We start from the raw sequence: 22194 nt of genomic DNA on the forward strand, positions 1-22194 counted from the left end.
GAGGTGGTTTACGTGCAAGGAGTATCTATCCCCTTTTTTAGTAGTAGCTTTTGTCCCGCTACACATGAAACGGGAATTGGGCCGTTTTCAGCTTGATTTCTTCATCCCAGGCTATAAAGACTCATGTTTTTAATTTTAGAGTCGTGTGTTTCCGCTTCTGGCCAAATAGCGTCTGCCGTACCTGCTATATTGAATACTGCTCTGCTGGATGGGGTGGTGTGCGTCACGGCAACACGCAGGTGCCATAGTGTCCCGGGCTGTGTCCCACTGGGGGAATTTGGGAGGCTCACAGCTGTATCACAAAGTGAATGGCTTCTCTGGATGCGTCCTGAGATGGGTTTGCAGACAGTGTAGAGATCCCAAGCTAGTTTAGGTATTTAAGCAGTGGAGCTCTATAGTGTTTAATTTATTCTGCTGGGACCTGTTGCTCTGAGAAACAGATTAAATTAACTTGTGTCACGTGCTATGCTGCTGAGTCTCGTCCAATTCCAGTGTACAAACTTCGTTTGCGTACCTTCGAACCACACAGCAACCCAAGATATAGACATACCTGCTCTTGATGTAACTGGGGTAAGATGCGGATGACATAAAAATCTCAAGACTTTGCAGAAACATATTTTTTAGGAAAGCTGTCACAGTCACAAGCACCTCCAGCAGTATCTCATCCACTGACTGCTCACCAGTCTTTGCCTTTTTCCAAAGCTGTATACATAGATCAGGGAGTTGTCTGGTAAAAATGATCACTGACAGATAGATAGGCTATGTCAGAGCACACTGCAAGTACTCAAAAATTAAGAAGGAAGATTTAATCCTTTCCACCTTTCGTCTGGAAATCCATTATAACCCACTAATGCTCCTTAGCCTTTTTCAGTTTTGTTCCCTCTGGATATGCCAAACCCAGTTCCTATCCCCGTAAAGGCAAAATACCTTCTCATGAACAAAGAATGTGTAAAACATACACAGGCCTGTTCATCCTGTCAACAAAATAGCACAGAAAGTGCAGCAGGAAGAATCCCCAATTTGGGCAAGTATGTATTTGCTACTATATACATTTTCTTAATAGGAATTCTCCCCAGTTTGGGTGCAAGTAGCTATTTCCTAACTTCTGAAGTAGTTCGCTTCAGTCTTTCAACTTTTTAGCATGATTAATTTTTTCAGTTGTGTGCAATTTTATAGAAAAATCTTCTGTAAATTTGCCACTTATAATCTTTTATCACATTTAGAACTGGGTTTTTTTAATGATAATTCAGACCACTTTGATAAAATAGTATGAACTCATAGGTCTACCACATCAGGTGTGTTTCAGAGCTGTGCTGTAAGTCGCAGCAAGAATTCTGGAAAAACTAGTGCTCAGAGCTGTGGACAAGGGGCTGCAAGACAGGAGGGGGGAAAAAAAGTAAAAACCGGTTCTAGGGCATAACAGGTAAAAAACCCCAAGCATTTTATTTTCCTGTCTTTCCCTGAGATTCAGTTTTGCACTTGGAAATTGCAGCTATATAGAAGAGCTTACAAATATTTGCAGATTCCATAACCCACAAAAAATGATGGTGAAAATCTGGATCCTGAAGAGTTGAAGAGGGCTTCTATGATCCTGAATCTGAGTGGGGGCTGGATTTTGACAGCAATATCTATAGTGAAATTATGTTCTATGTTGTTACAACATGGTTTACCTCCCAGTGGTTTTCACTAAGTACAGTTGAAGATAAAGAGTTAGGATGGTGAGGTTACTGGGGTAAGCTCATTTGAAGGGGATGGAAAAGAACAAGGATGTGATTGCATCACTTCTTCCTCAATTAGCATTTTTCTCCAGAAACGGGTGAGAGTATGGTATGCTCTTGAAGTGTAGCTTGGAAACCAAACCACCTTGTGCTTTTGAGGTATCGTGTTGGTATGGAGATTCCATTAGAGCCCAGAGCTTTTACGGGTGTACTTCCACTCTCTGCCTTGCGGGTCTGAGCAGAAAGATAATGTGACATTGCTCTTTCCATTTTACAGGGACTCAGAGATGGCTGAACAAAATATGTGTATGCATATATACAGTGAATCAAATGGTTACATCAATGCGAATGCAGTTTTCCATAGCTGCTGGGAATGCAAGACCGTGTGGAGTTCTGTATTTCAAGGTGTCTTTTCTCTTGAATTGGAACCAAGAAGATGGGTCCAAAAAATGCCTTAACTGTTCTTTCTGAAGTAATGGAGGAAGATATGTTTTGTGCCCTTGTTTTGACTATGTTTTATTGTCCAAGATAATCTCAGATCAAAAAAAGGAAACAAAAAAAAATCCAAAATCTTTTTTTTCAATTGATTGAAACAGTCAAAAAAATGGGAAGAACTAAAGTGAATTAGAAGAGAAGAATCCAGTCTTTAAAAAAAAAAAAAAAAAAAACCAAACCAATAATGCAATGAAGCTGAACAGTTACAGGTGAGGAGTTGTAAGATAAAGAGCACAGAAACTCTAAAAGAAAATCTAGCATTTTTTTCTCCTTTACCCTTAACAAATGATAGAATTAAGTATTAAGTTTTTTACTTTCTCCACTCTTAGGTGTACAGTATCATGGATACATCCAACAGATACATGGTGATCAGGGAATACCATAACCACGTTTGAAGTTTTGGTCTGTATCTGGGTGATGTGAGCGTTGTGATACTTTTTCACTTCAGTCCACAGTCTTCCAGCAAACCTCTTGCACAAAGCCCTAGAGGAATGACCTCAAATACCCCTTTCTGTAGGCAATGATAAAAAGTAAAGCCTGCTTATTCAGGAATGAAGCTGGTCTTAGACCCTTTGGCTGTATCTCTACTAGTAAATCAAATATGCTCAGGGATGATTCCTAGACATTAAAACCACCAAAAAGCACAGAACTGCCCACATCTCTGCTAGCAAAACCTTTGCTTCCTTCAGGGACCACCTGTTGCAGTTGGACTGCTGAACACAGTAAGTCCTGCAGGATACAGAGGAGGCAGGCAAGTCACCATCTCCCACAAATCTAGCTAGATTCTTTGAGCTTCAAGATCAGAGGATGGAAGGAACCCCATCTGTGTATTAGGCACATTACTTAATACTGTTAATCACATTGCTCATTGTGCAGATACCGTGGTTTTGATGATTGTGTCTGCAATAGAGAATAAACACGGAAAGTAAGTTTCCAAATCCCCTACTTGTGTTTGTCTCCCAGTGCTTTAATTTTCAGGACTCCCATATAATGTAAGGAAGTTTGATTATTTTAAATAGTGTTGCTTGCTTAACTCTCATGCCAAATTTTCAAAGGGAATATCTTACCTCCTTCCCAAGCTTTTAGTATCCTGCTATTTTTATAAAAAAAAGTTTAATTTCTCCCTAAAGAACATGGATTACATTTTTTAAGTTATTTACGTTTCACAGTAACAATAATAATTTAATTTTAGTAATAGGAAAAAGTTTATTTTTGGTGAAGCTTACCAACAACCAGCAGATTTACAGCAAGGGGATGTTTTACCCAGATTTAGAGAGATACATCACTGGTAATTACTTAAGGGATGGTGTAATGTGAGCATAACAAATACTTTAATTTAGGGGATTTTTTTAATAGTCTCTTTTGTGAATTTAAACAATTTCATTTGTATATATTCATAGTTGTAAATAAAAGTTTAGCTATTGTAGCAGGAACTTAGGCAGCCCAGCTCTCCTGGAAAGTCACTCCCTCCATTCCCCTCTACAAGGGTATGCCACTTTTCAGTGAGCACTTCTTTCTGAATCATCCTTACTTGGAATCACTGTTTTTGTTTGGGTTTATTTGTCATTCAGTTTAAAGCGCCAAGGGGTTTCTAGCTAGCCCGTATCTTGGGCAGATTGCCCTCCAGCCTCTTTTACATGTTGCTTGCACAGTCTGTATTGAGTTTCTCCCTCTTTCTAGATTCTAGAGTCTTCCCCATCTTTTCCAAGCACCTGTGATGCATCCTCTCACTTCCCAGGTAGCATCTGCCTGCCTCTTCCTTAGCAGGGTCTCGCCCGCATGAAGCTCCTGCCCACAGCAGCTCCTTCGGGCAGAGGTGGCCTAAGGCAGGCTTGTTATCAGGGACCCACCTTAGGCTGCACCGTACAGTGGTTTTACCACTGAAGGGATTGGGATAATTCTGGTGTGAAGGGGATGAACCCTGTACTCCCTTGAGGGTCCAGCTTTCCCAGAAAGGGCTTCTTGCTTAGAGAAAGTGGCTTTCTGACTGTCTTCATACTGAAATGTGACTTCACTTGCAATATAATTGAAAACAACTGTTAGTCAGCTGTGTATAGAAAAACAGATGACCAAGTACCTCCCCTGTATTAATTACTGTTGGAAGAGGAGCAGTGTAGTTTTAAAGGAAAGGGTAGGTATGTGATTAAGTTGTAAACAATTAAGAGCATCATGAGAAACAATTTCTCCTTAGTATTACACCTTGCTAATTTTCATTTTATAACATTGGCAGATGGCTCATGTTGTATGAAGGAAAAAAATATTGTGCTTGTGGTGTCTCTCACAATATTTTAAATGCATACACAATAGCTATCATAATTTGAAAAAATACTTACAGGAAACTTGCTTTTATTTAGTAAAGAAATGCTATTAGCCATTCTGGCAAAGTTAGTGTAGTGTAATAAGATATCATTGTTTTGGAAGGACTGAGAAGGAATGTTTCCTAAACAGGAAGCCATGTACTTGTGTTTTGAGGTTGTTTTGCCTATTTCTCTTGAGCCAGTTTATAATAATTAGCAGATTTACAGAAAGGATCATCATTGTCTTTCAAAAAGTTCACAAAGATACACAAGCATTTATATTCTGCAGATGTGAAAACTAAGGCACACAAAAGTTGAAAAAACTCAGCCAAAGCCTAATGCAGGATCTCTGGAAGAAGTGAAAATCAAACAAGACAATGCTGATTTGAAGCTATTGCATCATCTTCATAGATTAAAGTTTGTATTTCAGTGATTTCAAATTCAGAGTTATCTTCCACTTATTTACAAATACAAGGAGTTTCTAATAGCAACATACAAATATACCACTATGTGAGAGTATAAGTATCACTTACGTTGGGTAGGTGTCCCATAGGAAGGCACCATAATTCTAAATTTTATATTCTGAACAAATTAAAGAGAGACTCAAATTTGTTCAGGGGGATCTGGAAAACAGCATAGCATAGCTCTGGATAGATAAGTCTGAGGAAATATTTAATTTGCTTTTGACCCTATTTACAGTCTTTTATACCATTAATTTCCTTGGGTTGCCTTTTTTTTTTTTTTTTTTTTGGTGTTTTGTTGGTTTTTTTTTGGCAAGGTTTCAGATGACCAGGTTTCAGATGGTTTTGTCCATGAAATGAAATATAGGGAAAGAGGTTCAGCTGAGAAAGAGGTAGATTTACCTTTTTAACTTTTTGCATTTAACCTTCTCGGAAAACTGAAGCTTTGCCGGGGCATTTCAGCCTGGTTTAAAGATGGAAAAACCATGCTAGTCAGAAAGCTGGTTTTAGTCTTTCTTGAAAATACTTGTAAGTGAATCTTATTCTGGTCATATGTGAAGCATTTTTTTTCTCTCAAAGGCTGATGGTAATAAAGGTAAGGAACTGCAACAGCTGAGCCCACTCTGTCAACCTTGATAGTAATTCTGTTTGGGCATCGTGTCACAAAACTCAGAAGATCTTTGAACTGTGTTTATTATATATGACTGTGTTTACTATATATGACAAAATCTAGGCTTCTAGCAGTGCTAACAAACAGTGTAAGTTTGTCTTTTTTGGGGGGAGGGCTGTGGGGTGGGGTAGGGAGAGATGATTCTGTTAATTAGATCAGTTAATACAGCTGGGAAGACAGTCTTTTCTACGTGAAATTCCTGCATCAGGTCTGTCTGCATACAGAAACAACACACATCTCTTGGGCCTGTTTCCTGACGTGAGTCTTTGTAGTAACTACACACACTTTTAAAAAATGGTAATATGTACATTGATGGTGGGCAAAACTTGCAGAAAATTTTTACAAAAACAGTTTTCTTCACTTTACTTGGATGTAAAAAGTTTCTGAATTAATCTAGTCATTAAAAATGGGGGGGAAAATGTCAAGTTGGTGTCAATACAATATTAAAGAAAAAGGGATGAAGCAAATAGATTTGGCTATGAATTGAACTGCACTAAAATGAGATCTGCTCTTTAAAAGTATGTGCAAGATCCTATTATCATGCTGATCATTTGGTCTCCTTATTTCAAAATTAACATGCTCTAAGTTCAAGTTAGCAAGGTTCATTTTAGGGAAAGTACAGGAACTTCATTTCATAGAGAAAAAGGGTAGGGTAAAGACAAGTATCTTACAAAAAATTAGTCACTTGGTATTGTATGTTCAGTTCATAATTTCTTAAGCTTGTTCCTTTTCATCTAAACTGTTTCTTGTGATTAATAGTTATTATTTTGAGTTCTTTCTTTGTGAAATTTAGAACAGTGGGTATTTACTTGCTCTTATTTCACTTTCATGGGTGGAACAGGGCAGAAGTTGAGTATGTTTAGGATTTTACTTGCTTATTATTTTAGAGAAGGAGTACAGCATGACTTTATCCTTCAATAGAATAAATACCATGTAGACAGTATTCATCTGGGGCATATCTGAAGAACAGTTGCACCCTTTTAACCTCAGTTCATTAGCTGGATAACTTACATGAAAGGAATATTACTTAATGGAGATAAACCATTAAAATAGTTTCAAATAACCCTTGGCTTAGTACTGCCCAATGTTTCTGAAATGCATTTTTGGAGACGGATGCTTTTACTGTTAAAGGGGAAAAGCTACTAGTCAGGCTATTTTCAGTTACAATATAGGAAAAAACTTGAAATGGAGACACTGCTCTTTTAAAAGCTTGATTCTTAATGATCTTTTTACTTCCAATTAGTATAAATAGAAGAATGGCCTCAAAGTTCTTGTCCTGGCTTTTCAATAGTGTCACCAAGTTATTGATTCCTTCACGTAGAATCAGTCATTATCTTGAGAGAGATAAAATGATCAATTAATTTCAATAATATCAGTCAAATTCATACTTATGTGTCATTCAAAATTATTACCTAGGTATTGCTTCAAAATATGAACTGTTACCTACAGCTTTATTGCTCAGAATGCTGCTCCTGTCAAAGTCAGTGGTAATTTTAAGTTCTTCAGAAAAGACTGAGTTAACAAGCTCCATGTTTTAATATTCAGACCTGCTTAGTACTTGCTAATTGTATTAAAGTGCATTGAACACAGAGATGCTCAGAACTCTTGAAAAATCAAATAACTAGAGGTTATACATCCTATGATGCAAATAATGGTGGTCAATTATTTAATACAGTCAAATCCCATTGCTTTATTTCACAAATAAAACAATTTTATCAATCATATCAATTTTTCATTTGTTACTGCAAATGTTAATGACTAGATGCTACATACTTTTGTATAATTCTTTTTGTTTTGTTACTTAAAATGTTTCGTATTGTGAACATGCAGCTGAAAGATTTGCAATAGGACTGTTTATTAAAACTGTTCATACTGATGAATTCTCACTGTGTTTGGGATCTGATTATATAAATAGTCCCCTATTGAGAAGAACATATGTTAGAATTGGGTTTTTATTAGTGGTATTAGGTGGCCATTTTCTTTCTAGTTTTTAAATACTGGGCTCACTGTGCCAGAGGCTTTCTGGATCAAATCTGTATTAACCACATTTTAAACCTGTTATATGAAAATTTTGCTTTTGGCCTTTTGCCTGATTCTTTGGTTCAGACTGATTGTATATTGGGCTCACTGTGTTTTTTAGTACAAGGTCAAGTGCTTTGTACATCTTCAGGAGTGACACAAAAATGCGTACTAGTAAGGAATTAAGTATGTTTCCATATTTTTCTTTAATATTTCCTTAATTAACAGTCTGAGTGTGTAATATACTCACGTAAGTATCTTGTATTCTACTCCTAGAACAAATGAAAGCCAGCACATTTCAAGTGCCTGCCAAAATACATTTTTAACTTTTGGTGTTGTACTTCATCCCATCATCCAAACTTGTGCAGTAAATAATTTAATTTTAAATTCATTACACATTTTTCATATTAAAATGAGTTCTAAGACTTGTACTTATATATGGATGGTTAGTATTTCATGGGAGTTAAAATGTTTCTGGTTTCATTTGTTATACCTCAGCGTTGCCCACGTATTTTATTTCATTGTATTTATTAAATGCTGTCATATACTGATGTAGACAGTACTGGATATGGAATGAGCTATCTCTTCAGTTATCTCTACAGTCTGTAGTCTGACATATACCACACAGAACCTTGTATTACATACAGTATTCAGAATACTCAACCTGGATGAAAGTGCTAAATCTGTTAGTCTTTTCATCAGACTACCCAGAGGTAACTCAGTCATTCAAAACCAGTGATTATTAGCTTGTTCTTAAATCCCAACTGTTGTCTAGATTCCACATGAGTTATCCTTTGCTTATATCATGGTTCATTGAAAGGACTTTTAAGAACATGTGTGAGCGTCTGTGGCAAAAATCTTGGCCTACTTCTCCAAGTTTGCTTATCAAAAGAGAACTAACTGTTCATATGGATATATCTTCCCCCACCATATTTATTTCCAGCATGAATGTCATCATAACCTCCCATAGCAGTTTTCCAAAACAGACATGTTCTGCTCAGCCTACCTAGTTTCAGAAGCTGTTTGTTAAATATCAATCACTTTATCACTCTCACCCTCTACATACTTCTGAAGATCCAGGTACAGTTTGGGTTCAGAAGATCAAATAACATGTTTTACAAGCAAAAAGGCTATAAATATTGCTTCACAGATTTGCCATTCTGGCAATCTTCTGTCTTTCCTCTTGTCCTTCATGACAGACAATGACTATGTTTATGCTAGGATTTCTTTGTCAGTAATGGAATACATATGGTTTTATCAGTGTAGTTTAATTATTCCCCACACAAGCAAAACAACCTGTATTAGCAGAAGCACTCCTTTTCAGGTATAAACTCTGTGTATACCAGGAGAACCAGCTGGTATAGTTAGGCTGTGCATGGCAGAAACCTCTTCACAAACCAAATTCACATGCCAGCAGGCTTGCAAATTAATTCCTTTAAACTAATCCTTGCATGCTGAGAATGTCCTGTTGACTTTGCTGGAACTGCTTGAATGCTTGTGCCATGTAAACTAAAGTGCATTAAAAGAGAAGAGGTCTTGATTTGAATTCAGTGCGAGGTTTGCCACTGCTCTCAGTAAGGTAAGGACATCACCTCAGCCGTTTGCCAGGCCAAAGCCTTGCATTTTGTGAAGTGGAAATGGCATTATACCTTCTTTTATGAAACAATTAGAGGTATAAATCAAACCTTTTTCCCATTACTACGTTAATTTCCTCAATGACTATCACAGCTTTTTCTGTGGTTACTAAAATCGATGTGGTTATTGTCACCAGAAGGAAATAGAAGGATCATATATGAAGCGGCACAAACAGAAACCTATTAGGACTGGTATGGATAAATTGATACTCTCCTGCTACTTACTGTATTTCTCTTTTGATATGCACGGTATTTAATGTGTTGCAAAGCCAGAAGATGCCCAGAATAGCTGTGCAGTGTGGAGGCTTTAGCCGTAACTCACGCAAATGAGTTGAAAGGTCATTTCAGATCATTAATATAGCCTTAAGTGTGTGTTGTCAAGGTGGCCTGGAGATGCTTTATTGAATCCATACACTTTGTTTTCATGTTGCTTTCTGTTCACCTCTTATCTTGTTTTCCCAGATACTGTTACCCATCATGTTTTACGATTGTGTATGTTGCTCTGGGACTTGTATATGATCCTTTGATCAGAGCTTCCTTGGTATTACATGTGTTTGAATCACGCAGCATGGTGAGTCCTGGAGTCCTGAGATGTTTTTGCTGACTTCTGATTGAACAAACCCTTTAGCTTCTAGCTACTACTGCTGCATATGTCTGATATGGGTTAAATTGATCAATATGTGGGTTATAAATTACTGTTTTGAAAAAGATTTCAATAATGAAACTTGTGAGGGCAGTTTTGGTACTGTGGTCCCAGTGGCACATCAGACTTGGCTCCTTGGCTGGCACGGTGGTTCCGTCGGGCCAGCTGGCAGGGCACTGCTCTGCCTTTCTTGCTCGTGGTTTTGGGCTTGGCAAGACTGTGAAAATACCTCAGGGACACGGGGTATGCTCAGTCACCCCGCCTGGGAAGCCTCACTTGGGTGGCACAGGTCAAGGTTAATAAAAGGACAAGGAGAGGTAGAGAAAGGAGATCGCAATGCAGTCAAAGCTGTGGTGGGAACCTAGAAAATCACTGTTGCTGTTAGAAATGGGAATGAGGGTTGATTATTTGGAGTTGAGCTGAAAGTAGATGTGACCACAGCCGTTTCAGAGCTTCTGTCAGTTTTTTAAAGATGAAACTCTCATGTATTTTTCTTTCTGATTTTCTCAGTTGACTTTTAGTGTTTTTTTAGTACTTGTTGCTTTCCAGTAATGTAATCAAATGATGAAAATGGATTCTTTTGCAGGCATATATATATGCCTTTAATATATTAAAAAAATCCTACTGTTTGTCAGGAGTTTGAGACACTTTTGTAAAAAAATCCAGTGCATAATTTCAGTTCCTACAATACCTCAAGTCTCAGTGGAAACTGCCGTTGAAAGAAAAGCCAGAATCAAATCCAGGCTCTAGGAACACTTGCCAGTACTCTTTCTAATGATATTTAAACATAATTTTGTATATTTCATTTTTCACCTAATTAACTGCGGTATAATTTGACTTGAGTGGAAATGAGAATTCAAAATTGCAAACCGTTAATTCAGACATTTAGTTCCCGGGCTGCAAAAATCCATCACGTTTCTTTCAAAAAGGCAGGCACTGAACGACTGCAGGGACGTTAGGCGTATTTCCACTGGTGTGCTTGTAAATTAGAGCTATTTCTGTCGATTCGGCGAAGGTGCCGATTTCTGTCGATGTTTGTTTAAATGGCGGTTATCGGCTCTTTCACTCGCCTCGGCCCCCGCCAGCGCCGCGATTTAGCCCCGCTACCGGTGCGGGCAGTGCCGAGCCTCGCTGAGGTGCGGCAGAGGCGGGGGCGCCGCAGCCGGCGGCAGCGGTCGGGACCGGCGCTGCCCGCTGCACCCCCGCCGCTCGCTGGGGCGGCGGGGCTCTCGGGGCCGGTGCCGCGCTCACCGGCCCGCCCGGGGTGGTTCGACCGACCCGCGGCCCGGTGCCGGTGACCCGTTTCGGCACCTCAGCGGTGTACCGCCGGTGCCGGTAGGGGCCGGGCCGCGGGGCTGCGCCGCTGCACGGTTAATTACGGCGGCGCCGGGGACTCCCGCGGGCGGGGCGGGGTGGGGGCGGGGCGCGCGCGCGCTGGGGATTCCCCCGCCGCCCCGCGCGGAACGTTCGGGATCGTTCCGTGACGTCACGGCAGAGGGGCTCCCGCCGGCAGGGCGGGGGCGGGGTGGCGGCCGCACCCTCGGCGGCGGGCGGGAAGCCCCGCCCCGGGGTCGCGCGGCGGCTCTCGCGAGGCTTGTGCGCGCAGAGCACCGCGGCTCGGAGCGGCGCCATTTTGGGAGCGAGGCGAGCGGGGGGGGTGGGTGTGGGGGTGTGTGTGTGTGTGTGTGGCTGCGTGCGCGCGCGGGGGGTGTGCGCGTGCAGCGCTCTCGAGCCCGTGGCCCCCGCGGCTCACGGAGAGGGGGGGGGGGGGCGGGGAGCGGTGGCCGCCTGGCCCGGGGCACACCCCCACCCCCCCCACCCAGGGGCGGGCCGGCGGCGGCGGGCCGGGGGCGCCGGGGGAAGAGGAGGCGCGGCGGGGCCGGGGCGTGTACTGGCGTGCGGGGCGCCAGGCGTTCCCTCCCCCGCCGCGCGGCCGGGCCCGCCCTCGGGGAGGGCAGGGGGAGCCGCCCCCGGTCCCTCCGGCGGCGGCGGCGGCGGCGGCGGCTGCGCGGGGGCGGTGCGGCCCCGCGGGAAGGCAGGGCGAGCGCCCGGCGCGGGCCGGTGGACCCCGTCCCGGTGGACCCCGTCCCGGTGGACCCCGTCCCGGTGCCCGCCGCCGCGCTGCAAGGCTGGTCTTGGCTGGGGAGCTGGGGCTCTGCCCGCGCAGTCGGCAGGCGGGCGGCCCCGGAGCGGCGAGGCTTCCCCCGCGGCGCGCTGGGGCTTCCCCGGGCGTCTCCCGCCACTCCCCCGGGCTGTGCTGTGCTCATGCTCGGTGTCCCCGGCCCAGGTCAGCGCCTCCCCCGCGGGGGTGCCTTGTGCGGACCAGTTCATCTTTATCAATAAAATGAGAAATGCCCCTTTCTTTCCTTTTTTTTTTTCCCTTTTTTTTTTCCTTTTTCCTTCCCTTTTTTGGGGGGGAGGTGGGAAGGGAATGCTAGGCAGGAGAACGTTTTCGCTGATAGGCTGCGTTCTCCGATAAACATGCCTGCTGCTGTCTCCGGGACGTGAGCGGAGGTTTAACCCGGGCTTCTGCACTCGGGTTCGGCTCCCTGGTTGCATGTGTGGTTGCTCTGTAAGATTCAGGTTTATGTCTTTGTCTAACGCCGGTTCGGATTTCAGAAGGGACAACTGATTGTTCTGGTTCTTTTTACCGTAGGCAGTTTGGATTACAGAGAAGAGTCCTGGATGTTTGCAGCCTTTTGCTTTAGCTGGTAGGGAGGAAAAAAGCGGAAACCGACCTGCACCAGCTGCTTGTTGTGAAAGGGGAGAAATACCGGACACTGTTCTGGGATTATTTGTCTAAGTGCTTCGTCCTGAAAAGGCTTCTGAGAAGTGAATTGGAAGTTTGAAGTCGTGAGCTTTTTCTTTCTAGCAGAGCCGAGCACCTTACCCTTGGATGCTTTTGTCGGCATGACATGGATACATGGCTAAATTTATCAAGTTCTGAATACTTCAGCTGCCAAAATAAAGTGCTTTTTTGCTTTTAGATACTTTTTTCTTCTAGTCAACATTCTGTCTTGAGTCATAGGCATAACCAGTTTTGTTAACTGGCTCCAGGTTAAATGCAGCCTGAGTCACTGTGTCATTGCTGAAAAGTTTCATGGCAGATATTTTTCCCCTTACCTTATTTTCTAGATTTTCTGCCACAGCCTTCTGACATTTTGCAGTGAGACCTATTTTCTAAATGAAGAATCTAATAGATGTTTGTTTATCATTTTTTCTTTTATATTTTATTTAATATTTTTGTTGAAAGATGTTGTTGCCAATAAGCAGTATGGAGGTATCCAGATAGCTGTTGTTTACAAATGCCTCTGTTACCCGAAGCTAGGAAATGCTGCACAGTTCAGATGTGAAATTTGGATTTTTGGCTTCACAGTTTGTGGTGTAAAAAGTGTATTTATTTCACCTGGAGCTGATGCTTCTTATTGTGATATGTACATGGAATAGACAAGAGAAGAAACTGTCAGAGATTAAAAATTAAGACAGACTTGGCAAATACTGGAAATAGCCTTGTGGAATCTGTAAGCAAGAAGGATGGGTAGCTGATTTCTGTGAGGTCAAACCTATGTCAAACAGCTACGAATGTAGTATCAACAAGAACTCGGGATATTATCTCAAGGAAAACAAACTGGAAAAATATAAATCACGCAGTGCTAACACCTTGTGCAGTCCTTTTGGATTAGGTAAGTGGTGTAGTATTTATAAATCAATTTACACTTGAATAAACATTTTACCAGTAGAATGATTAAACCAGTAACATTTACTGCCTAGAGATTGTTGTTTTGTTTGAGAACATTGAAATGAGCTTGCAGAATCTAGTTTTTACTTGCTGTTTTTAATAATGGAATAATTCCTTAAGAATTTGAAGAATATATGTACAAGGAGAAATGTGTAGGTAGGAGTGTGTTTTTTTTTTTTTTTCTGGGAGATTAAAGAATACATACATCTAGACTGAATCCATAGGTAATTTAGCCTTCATGTTAATATTGTAATCTCTGCAATGAGCTATTGTACTTATTGAACAAGTCTGCTGGATGTCTTGCACATCTCAATCTTTTCCATTTTAATTTCCTTCCACTGTTCTTTGTCACTTATGGAAAGCAGATATTTTTACCAAAACCTAATTTACTGCCCATGCAAACTAGCTTTTTAATGTGTTGGTATTTTAAGGTTGGGTTTAGAGTAATTTCCTATTCTGTATGTGAATAAATGAGTCTGACTGGTCTGGAAGTACAATATTACCAAAAACCTCCACCTTTTTGGAAGGATTCAAAACAAAATCTAGTGGTGAACTAACTAATCTTAGATGTTATTTTCAGATGTATTGCTGTGCCCTTCCTCCCATAGAGGTTAAATGTTTCTGAAGATAGATGTAGTTTAAATGTTGAAATTAATATGTTTACAATAATTTTTTGTAGGTTTGCATTCAGCTGAATTGCTACTGCCTCAAAGAAAATTAAGATGGACAGAACAACTTAATTCAAAAGTCAGTGGTAATTTTACTAAGTTCTCTCCTCCCTACCCCACTTTGATTATTCATAAGGCTTTAAACAGTTAAAGCATTATTGGGTAGATGTAAACTGAGTGTCTGGTAGAAGTGACACATTTACCTTAGTCGTCACCTTTTAAAAAACTTCTCAGGGCTTCTCCAGTACTGAAGTACTAGTAGTAGTGAGCTAATAAAAAGGAAGAGGTTTTCTCCAAGGGCAATGCAAAGATGTTTGGAAAGATGGCTCATGTTAAAGCCTTGTAGAAAAAGTAAAATTAAGCATGTGAAACTGTACCTAAAGATTATTACAGTGTTTTTTTCCCCCCCTGTAACTTGGTATTTTGACCACAAATGAAAGACTTGTGTCTTAAGTTTTTCAAATTCTCTGGCTCACTGAAGTAGTTCTGTTCTGTGTGTTGTCTTGTCAGTATCTAAAAGTTGATCTACTTTCACTATTTTGCTTGCTTTGGATGGCCTTGCTGTTTTGTTATTTTAACTGCTATTTCCGTTTTGTTGTCTTGAAAACATGGAAACTTTGGAACATGAATAGGAGGCTGTTTCTGTAATCTCTTGTGGCTGTGGCTTGTGGCTCTTCTAACATCGAGTCTCAGTGTGGCTGGGGATTGACTGAATGAACTGAGCCACGTGTGAAGGGACCAGACCAACAGAGAAGAATGATCTTCCTCATTCCTTTAGTTGGATTAATCTGTGTTCTGTTTGAAACCATTTGGTAAATTGAAAGAGTTCAGGAGTGAGTGGCCATTTCATTTGATTTTTGTCTATTGTGTGGTCATAAGCAATAGTAATACAAGTACTTTCTTCTTAACTCATAGGAAAAGTGATGTGTCTCTTTTTTCAAGCTGATAACTCTTGGTGCTGTGAGGTACTTTTACCTCCTGACAAGAGGGTCTCACTGAAATCAAGTTGCTGCATCACCCACTTACTACTTTGGGTGACATCTTTTTCTGGATGTTTTGAAGAGTTTGCTTTTTAGCTTCATTAAATTAACTCTGTCTATATCTCTGTTTGCTGGTAGGATAGTTCTTTTTTTTTTTCTTCACTGTGTTTGCATTTGGGAAGTGCATTTGTTCTTATTTGTGTGCTGTGTATTTGACAAGGATTCAGGCATGTTTTACAGCTGTGCCCTTGTACCCTAAGCAAAATTCATGCTTGGATGAGGACTATTGAGGAGAAAATGCCTAGCGCCCTGGTCCACTTTAATTCCTTCTTTAGATTTTTATTTGTGTAGTGCTGATGGTATGTTAAGTGGTTTGCAGACAACTATGAAGATAAGGTCCTTGCCCCCAAAAGTTTATACTTTAAGCCTTGATGTAAACATAGCTTTTGTACTGGAATAACTGTCAGCAGCTTGGCTCTTTTGCTGATGCATTTATTCTGGTAGAATCCTAAAACTGGGTACGTTTATATTGAGAAATTGTCTTGAATGGTGTAAGCTATTCTGCTGTGTGAAAAAACTGTTGGGTGGAAGCTTTTAAGAGTAAGCAGAGTTTAAACTTGAAGCAAAGCTTAAGTTGAATTACATGTGTAAAATGATATAGGGAAATAGTGTAGATATTTAGCTTTGTTAGTACTTCACAAGTTAATGTACTTTTATCCTTCCCCCCCCCTCCATTCTAATGAGATTCTTCTGTTTAAAATGTGTGGATAAAAGTGTGACAGTGACAGTTTATCAACAACTTCTGGGAAGTTCCTTTTATTTTTTAGTATGAGGAGTAAATTCTACCCTGCAAGGAGAACTGTTTGCAGACTTGAATGTAAACGAACTTAAAGGAGACTTGGCATGCTTTTTGTTTTGGTTTTTGTTACTGCATGTGATTGAGCAGTAGTATTACACAGTAACTGATGATAATGCCCTATGTGGTGTTCTCAACTCTTCCACAATCACCTTTTATGTTTTGGGTAAACATAGTCAGGGAAACTGCTGAAAGAATTGTTTTTCTGCTTTAGATGCTCAGGATATGTCAAAACCGCTGCTTTTTTCAACTTTTTTTTTTCTTCACGATTTTGTTACGTAATATGTGCTGAATGGGTGGTGATGTTGCTGCACTAACACTTCAGCTTTTGGACTTTGAACCTTGCAAAGGCCAAGATTAGCATTTTTCTAGCTTTCCGCTAAATGGTGCTGCAAGCGTGTAGGATTTCAAGCAGAAAGAACCTGGTTGTAGTTTACCGTCAAATATGAAGTTACCCTGTGTTATGAAATAGTTTGCTTATTTAAATTTACATTTAAATTAGTGCAAGAAGGAAAATCTTTGATAAAAGTGATGATGAAGGTATTTGAAGCTCTCATTAACTTTAGCTGTTTCTAAAACTTTTTATAAAAGATGTTTTGGTTGTTATGACATTAATACTCGATTCACAGAAGTGATGTAAACCCTGTTGCTTGTGAACCATATCCATGTATAGAAAGGGGACCGTGTGGTAAACAGCAGTGGTTGGGATTTTTGGAACACCAGTGTCCACCCGGGTCTGCTGACATTGTAGATCCTTATGCAGAGAAGGTGTACTTTAGTTTATTCATCCTCACACAATGAACTTGAGTCCTAAGTAGAAATGAAGGTGGGTTTTCCTTAGGTTTTTTTGTTTGTTTTTTTGCTAAGTCATGGTAAAGTTAGATTTTAGGGCTGTGGCTGTACTAGAGAATGTCTTGGCTTTCAGTGGTTAAATAATTGATTGGTACAGTTTGACTTCATACACTTCTCATACCTAGGCAATGTCACAAGTCTTCTGGAAATGTTCAGATTTGACAGAGGACCTCACTCCTTCCTCAGTGTTCTGCAGAAAGCCTTAGTTCTTATGCGTCTTTTTAAAAGATGAAGCAAGAAGGTAAATTAAAAAAACATATGGAAATTTTCTTTCATTCTTCCATATTGTCCAGTGCTAGAATACTCATCAGACTAGTTCTGTATTGGATGGTGGGGACAGCAAGACTAACACTGGAGATTTTACTTGCTCTGCAGTAGTACAGTTGAGAAAGAAGAGGCTTCAGCTGAATTGTTCAGAACTTTTTAATGTCTGTTGAACGACTGTAAAGGTCTGTTGAGAACACCTTTAAAGGTTCATCTCCCTTTCCTTTTATTGGAGGTGTTAAGTCTTTGACAATAAATTTTAGAGAAACAAACAACTTGAGAGAATTACTATATCCAAACTTAACCTTCCTTGTAAGTTACATGTCTGTAAACAGTCTTCTACATTGAAATGGGTGGGGGGGAGGCCGACATGCACACTTTCTTCTCAAAGTGTTAAAAGGTTGGTTGTAAAGAGTTAAGCTTATTGGGTTGTTGTGGCTGTGCATTTAGGTGGAGAGAAAATAAAGGAAATAAATAATCTTTAGTTCAAGTAGTTGTCATGCTTTTGCAGCAATTTGTGATAAGTAGAAATGCTTCCATTTTCAAAAATTCTATAAAGCTTGTGTGAGGGCTTGAATGTTCTCGTTTATTAACATGCAAATTTTGGATAGCAGAATAACTTGAAATAAGATTGTTTTGCTTTTTTCAAACTAAATGAATTACAGAGTAAGGAAGGTCTCTAATAAGCTGTGTCTTCAAATGGGGGATCAAAATTGAGATGTATAGGGTTTAAACAAATATTTAATGCTTACTTTTACCAACTTTAAATTAGTGCTACTCATCTGTTATCACGAGAAATTTTTTGTTTAAAAAAATGTGTTTTGTGGCAGAAAGAAACTTTTGATGGAGTGGGTTATTTTAAAGACCTGATTAGTTTGAGAAAAAAATCCTGAACGTTTCTGTTCGTGAAGAAGAGAGATGGTGTGGTCTGATGGCTAGGACTTGTGCATATAGTTTCTTTGCCTAATTCAGAACAAAATTTTGTAGTTTTTCTATGCTTGATGCTAAAGAGATGAAGTAAATATTTGAAGCTAGCCCAAAGTGAGAGAACTGAAGGGTCAATTTATTCTGTAGCTCGGTTATTTCAGAATTGCTCTGTTTTAGTGAGGACTTTGCCTGCTGCTGATGGTTCTTCAGGAAAAAAAAAAAAATTACCTTAGCAAATACCTTTTTGTTGTCATGAAATGCAGTACAGTTGGTGTTTGGCATACTCTGATAGTAAATACTCAGTTTTAATTCTGTCCTAGAAAATTGTGTCTCCTTTCCCTTCTTGTTAAATGGTCACTCTTTTCTAAGATGTCATAAAGACTTGTTTATTGGAGCCCTCTGAAATTCGTACATACGTTTCATTTGTCTTCCTGATTTGATAAGGATTTGATATACTTGCTGTAGCTCATTACCAAGAAAGCAAAGCAGCAACAGTAGCAACAAACTTGAGCCACTGAATAATAGATAACCTTTTATTTTTTTCTACTGTCATAACACTGTAGTATAGTTTGATTTTGATGGCCTACAGCCTTCTTTTAACTCATTTACAAATATTATACTAAAAATTATGGAGAGGATGAGTTGTCAAACAAGTGTGTAGCTGAGGGATGGAGTTAAGGTTCCCACATGTAGTTTGTGGTGTGCTGTATTTAGGGCAATAATAATCTATAAGGCATTAGGTAAAAGATTATAGGTATGTGCCATTTAGATATGTGTTCATGCTAATTTTAGACTTTCCTGAAAACTACGAATGTGCATATATTCATGTGCTTTTAATACTTATTCTGTTCATGGGTTTCTCTATGCAAATCAATAGACTGAATTTCTAGTCTTCAGTGAGCATCAAGAAATTTGAATTCTTACCTGCTTTCTAACTTTGGGAATTCATGGCTTGAAGCTTCCTTATTTTTTTCCCTGTTAACTGTTGCTCCACTCACAAGCTTCAAGTATTCCTAGCTATTGGAGTTTATATTGTCTTTTATTTTAATCATTTTCTGACAATCCCAGTGTCAAAGAAACTGCTTCCTGTAAAATAATGTAGGCTATCCACAGAGCACGGGAAGTACAGAAGCTAAAAATGCAAAACTGTTTTTCTTTGTCTCTAGCTTCTGGTGAGATGGGTTCAGCTGTCAGGGTTTTTTTCCTAATTTTTAGCATTAATTTAGAATTTCTTTTCCTATAAAATTTTGGTCAGCTCCATTTAAATTGGATGTCTTTATTAATATCGTAAATCTAGAAGATGGCCAAAAGCATACAATCTTTTAGTAAATTAAGTTTTTAGATTGTAGGTGTTTTGGCTATTTTACTATTATACTGACAAGCCTTTTCCTTATTATAGTGATGTCACTAATCTTATCTGTTTCTTCATAGTAGGATATTATGAAAAAACACAGCTGTTTTTATTTATTCTGGTAGTTCAGACAAATAGTGTTACCAAATGTATCTTGCCAACGGTAAGGAAACCTGCCTTAAATATTGAAGACAGCTTTCTGGGCTAGGGAAGTATTTCTATTTTGTATGCTTGAAGAGGCCTCCCTGAAGTTGGATCTCTTCAATACCAGTGGGACTGTCTTTCCTTTGCCAGCTAAATACTGGTTAGGCAAGTTAAACAACATGCCCTTAAAATTGGGCGGGGACAGTCTCTGATCTCATGTCCTTGTCATCTTAAAGTTCTGCTGTGCTTTTTTCTCCACCCTTGGTGGAGAAAGGATCAGGTTAGGGAACACTTATTTAAGATACACGTAAATCCATGGTACTTGACAGGATACTCCGATGAGTGCAGAGGGATCCAGCTGATGTCATTGCAAGGCCATTCCTTGTTATCTTTGAGAGGTCTCATGGTCATTGGGAGAGGCTCGTGAGTACTAGAAGAGAGCAAATGTCAGTCCTGTCATCAAGAGGGGTAAGAAGGAGAATCCAGGGAGCTACAGACTGCTCAGCCTCACTTCAGTCCATGGGAAGGTGGTACAGCAACTAATCCTGGAAACCATCTTCAAACACATGAAGGTCAGGACAGGAAGGTGAGTGGGAGCAGTCAGGATGGCTTTGTGAAAGGGAAATTATGCTTATCCAAACTAATAGCCCTCTGCAATGAGGTCACTAGCTGGGTAGTTGAATGGAGAGCAATGAATGGTGTTTATCTTGACTTCAGTGAGGCTTTAGACATTGTGTGCCATGACATCCTCATAGAGAAGCTGACAAAGTATGTATAGAGAAGTGAATGATGAGGTGTATCAAAAACTGGCTGAATGGCCAGGCCCAGCTCATCAGGGTTGTGGTCAGTGGCACAAAGGCCATTTGGAGGGAGCCATTATTATTGTACTCCAAGGTTCAATACTGGAGCCTGTACTATTTAACATCTTCATTGAAGTCCTGGACAGTGGGGCAGAGTTTACCCTCAGCAAGTTTGCATATGATACAAAATGGGAAGGAGTAGCTGATACACTAGATGATTGTGCTTCCATTCAGAGGATCCTGGGCAGGGTGGAGAAATGGACAGAGGATCCTCATGAAGTTCAGCAAAGGGAAAACAGGAAGTTCTGCCTCTGGGGAGTCATAGCTACACATACCAGTACATGCTGGGGGCTGACTAGCCGGTGAGCAGCTCTGCAGAGAACTCTGAGGGTCCTGTTGGACAACAAGCCAACCATGAACCAGCAATGCATCCTCATAACAAATAAGGCCAACATGTCCCTGGACTGCATTAGGAAGTGTTCTTGAGGGAAGTTCATCTTTCTCCTCTACTCAGCCCTGGTGAGGCCACATGGGAGCACTGTGTCCTGTTATAGGCTCCCTGGTATAAGAAAGCTATTGACTTAGTGGAGTGAATCAGCAAAGGACCACAAAGAAGATCAAGGGACTGGAGCATCTTTCCTATGGGGAGAGGCTGATAACTCTTTGATCTTTCAGGGATGTATGAGTTGGTCCTCAGTCTTTCAGAACATTCTCTGGATGTTAATTTTTCAGAAGATACTTTCCAGACTTAAAACTAAGCCATCAAACTGATATTTTTTTCTCATGTAAAATTCTGTGAAGGTGAAAACTCTGAACAAGTCATTATCTTTCTTAATGCTCTTGATGGGACTGCAGACTGTTGGGACAGGAGTAGAGGTATGGCCTCAGAAGGATGTTACAGGTAGCAATACTTTGTTACAAAGTGATGCTTAAAGTTCATAACCTTGTTTGTGATAGGTTTAAGAGTTGTGTTGTTGAGACATTCCTCCTATAATTTGCAATGGGTGTGGACCTGGGAAAATAAAAGGTAGGATTGCATGTTTTTACAGTTGGTTCTTATGAGTTGCAAAATTGTTATAGTGTTTAAATAAAAAATGTGATATTAATACATTTCCTCTAGTTAGAACTACTTTAAATAATGAAAATAGCCTCAAAAATCACAGCAGTTAAATGTGAATGCCTATTACCTTATATGTCATAGTCTTTTCAGGATTCTGGACTTTAATAATCAGGCTTATTCCTTATTTGACCTGTTTATAGAAAACAAAACATGGAACTAAAATTCAGAATGGTTTGATTACATCTGCTTGCTCCACACTCTGCCCAATATCCCAGAAGATCATTTCTTCCCCCCCTGCATCTGTGGACTCTCAGATGTCCACTTAGGCAGACAGTGCAGAGATTCCCTTGAGTTGAATTCTCATGGGAGTCACTCTTCCAACTCCTGAAGAGTATTGTGCACTTCCAGAGATGCTGTATGGCTATTTTTAGTGTTGTAAGTAGACAAATAGAGAGAGGGTTTCTAATGCTGGAAAGATTTGATGAGTGGAAGTGAAGCTACAAGAAATTCTGGATAAAGGATCATCTTTGTAAGGGAGCAGGAGTGATCTCTTAAATTATTTTTTGTGTAACCAGTTTATTGCAGATTTCAGTAGCCTTTGTTTTCTTGTGTTCCA

At 40.1% G+C, this 22194-nt stretch overlaps 1 protein-coding gene across 6 annotated transcripts in view; it reads left to right on the forward strand.

Annotated features, from left to right (window-relative positions):
- The first annotated feature begins 11495 nt into the window (after nucleotides 1-11495).
- GPBP1 (GC-rich promoter binding protein 1) overlaps nucleotides 11496-22194 on the forward strand; it is a 46183-nt gene continuing 35484 nt past the window's right edge. Inside the window, exons 1-3 of one of the 6 annotated variants that reach the window (XM_074811981.1) lie at nucleotides 11496-11581; nucleotides 12594-13620; nucleotides 14356-14423. The gene's annotated coding sequence lies outside the window, so the exon portion shown is untranslated. Of the gene's footprint in view, nucleotides 11582-11929; nucleotides 13621-14355; nucleotides 14424-17171; nucleotides 17274-22194 lie in introns of those variants that run through there. The other 5 variants (XM_074811982.1, XM_074811984.1, XM_074811980.1 and 2 more) reach the window with 5 other exon arrangements.

Source organism: Strix aluco, chromosome Z, assembly GCF_031877795.1.
Source record: "Strix aluco isolate bStrAlu1 chromosome Z, bStrAlu1.hap1, whole genome shotgun sequence".
NCBI lineage: Eukaryota > Metazoa > Chordata > Aves > Strigiformes > Strigidae > Strix > Strix aluco.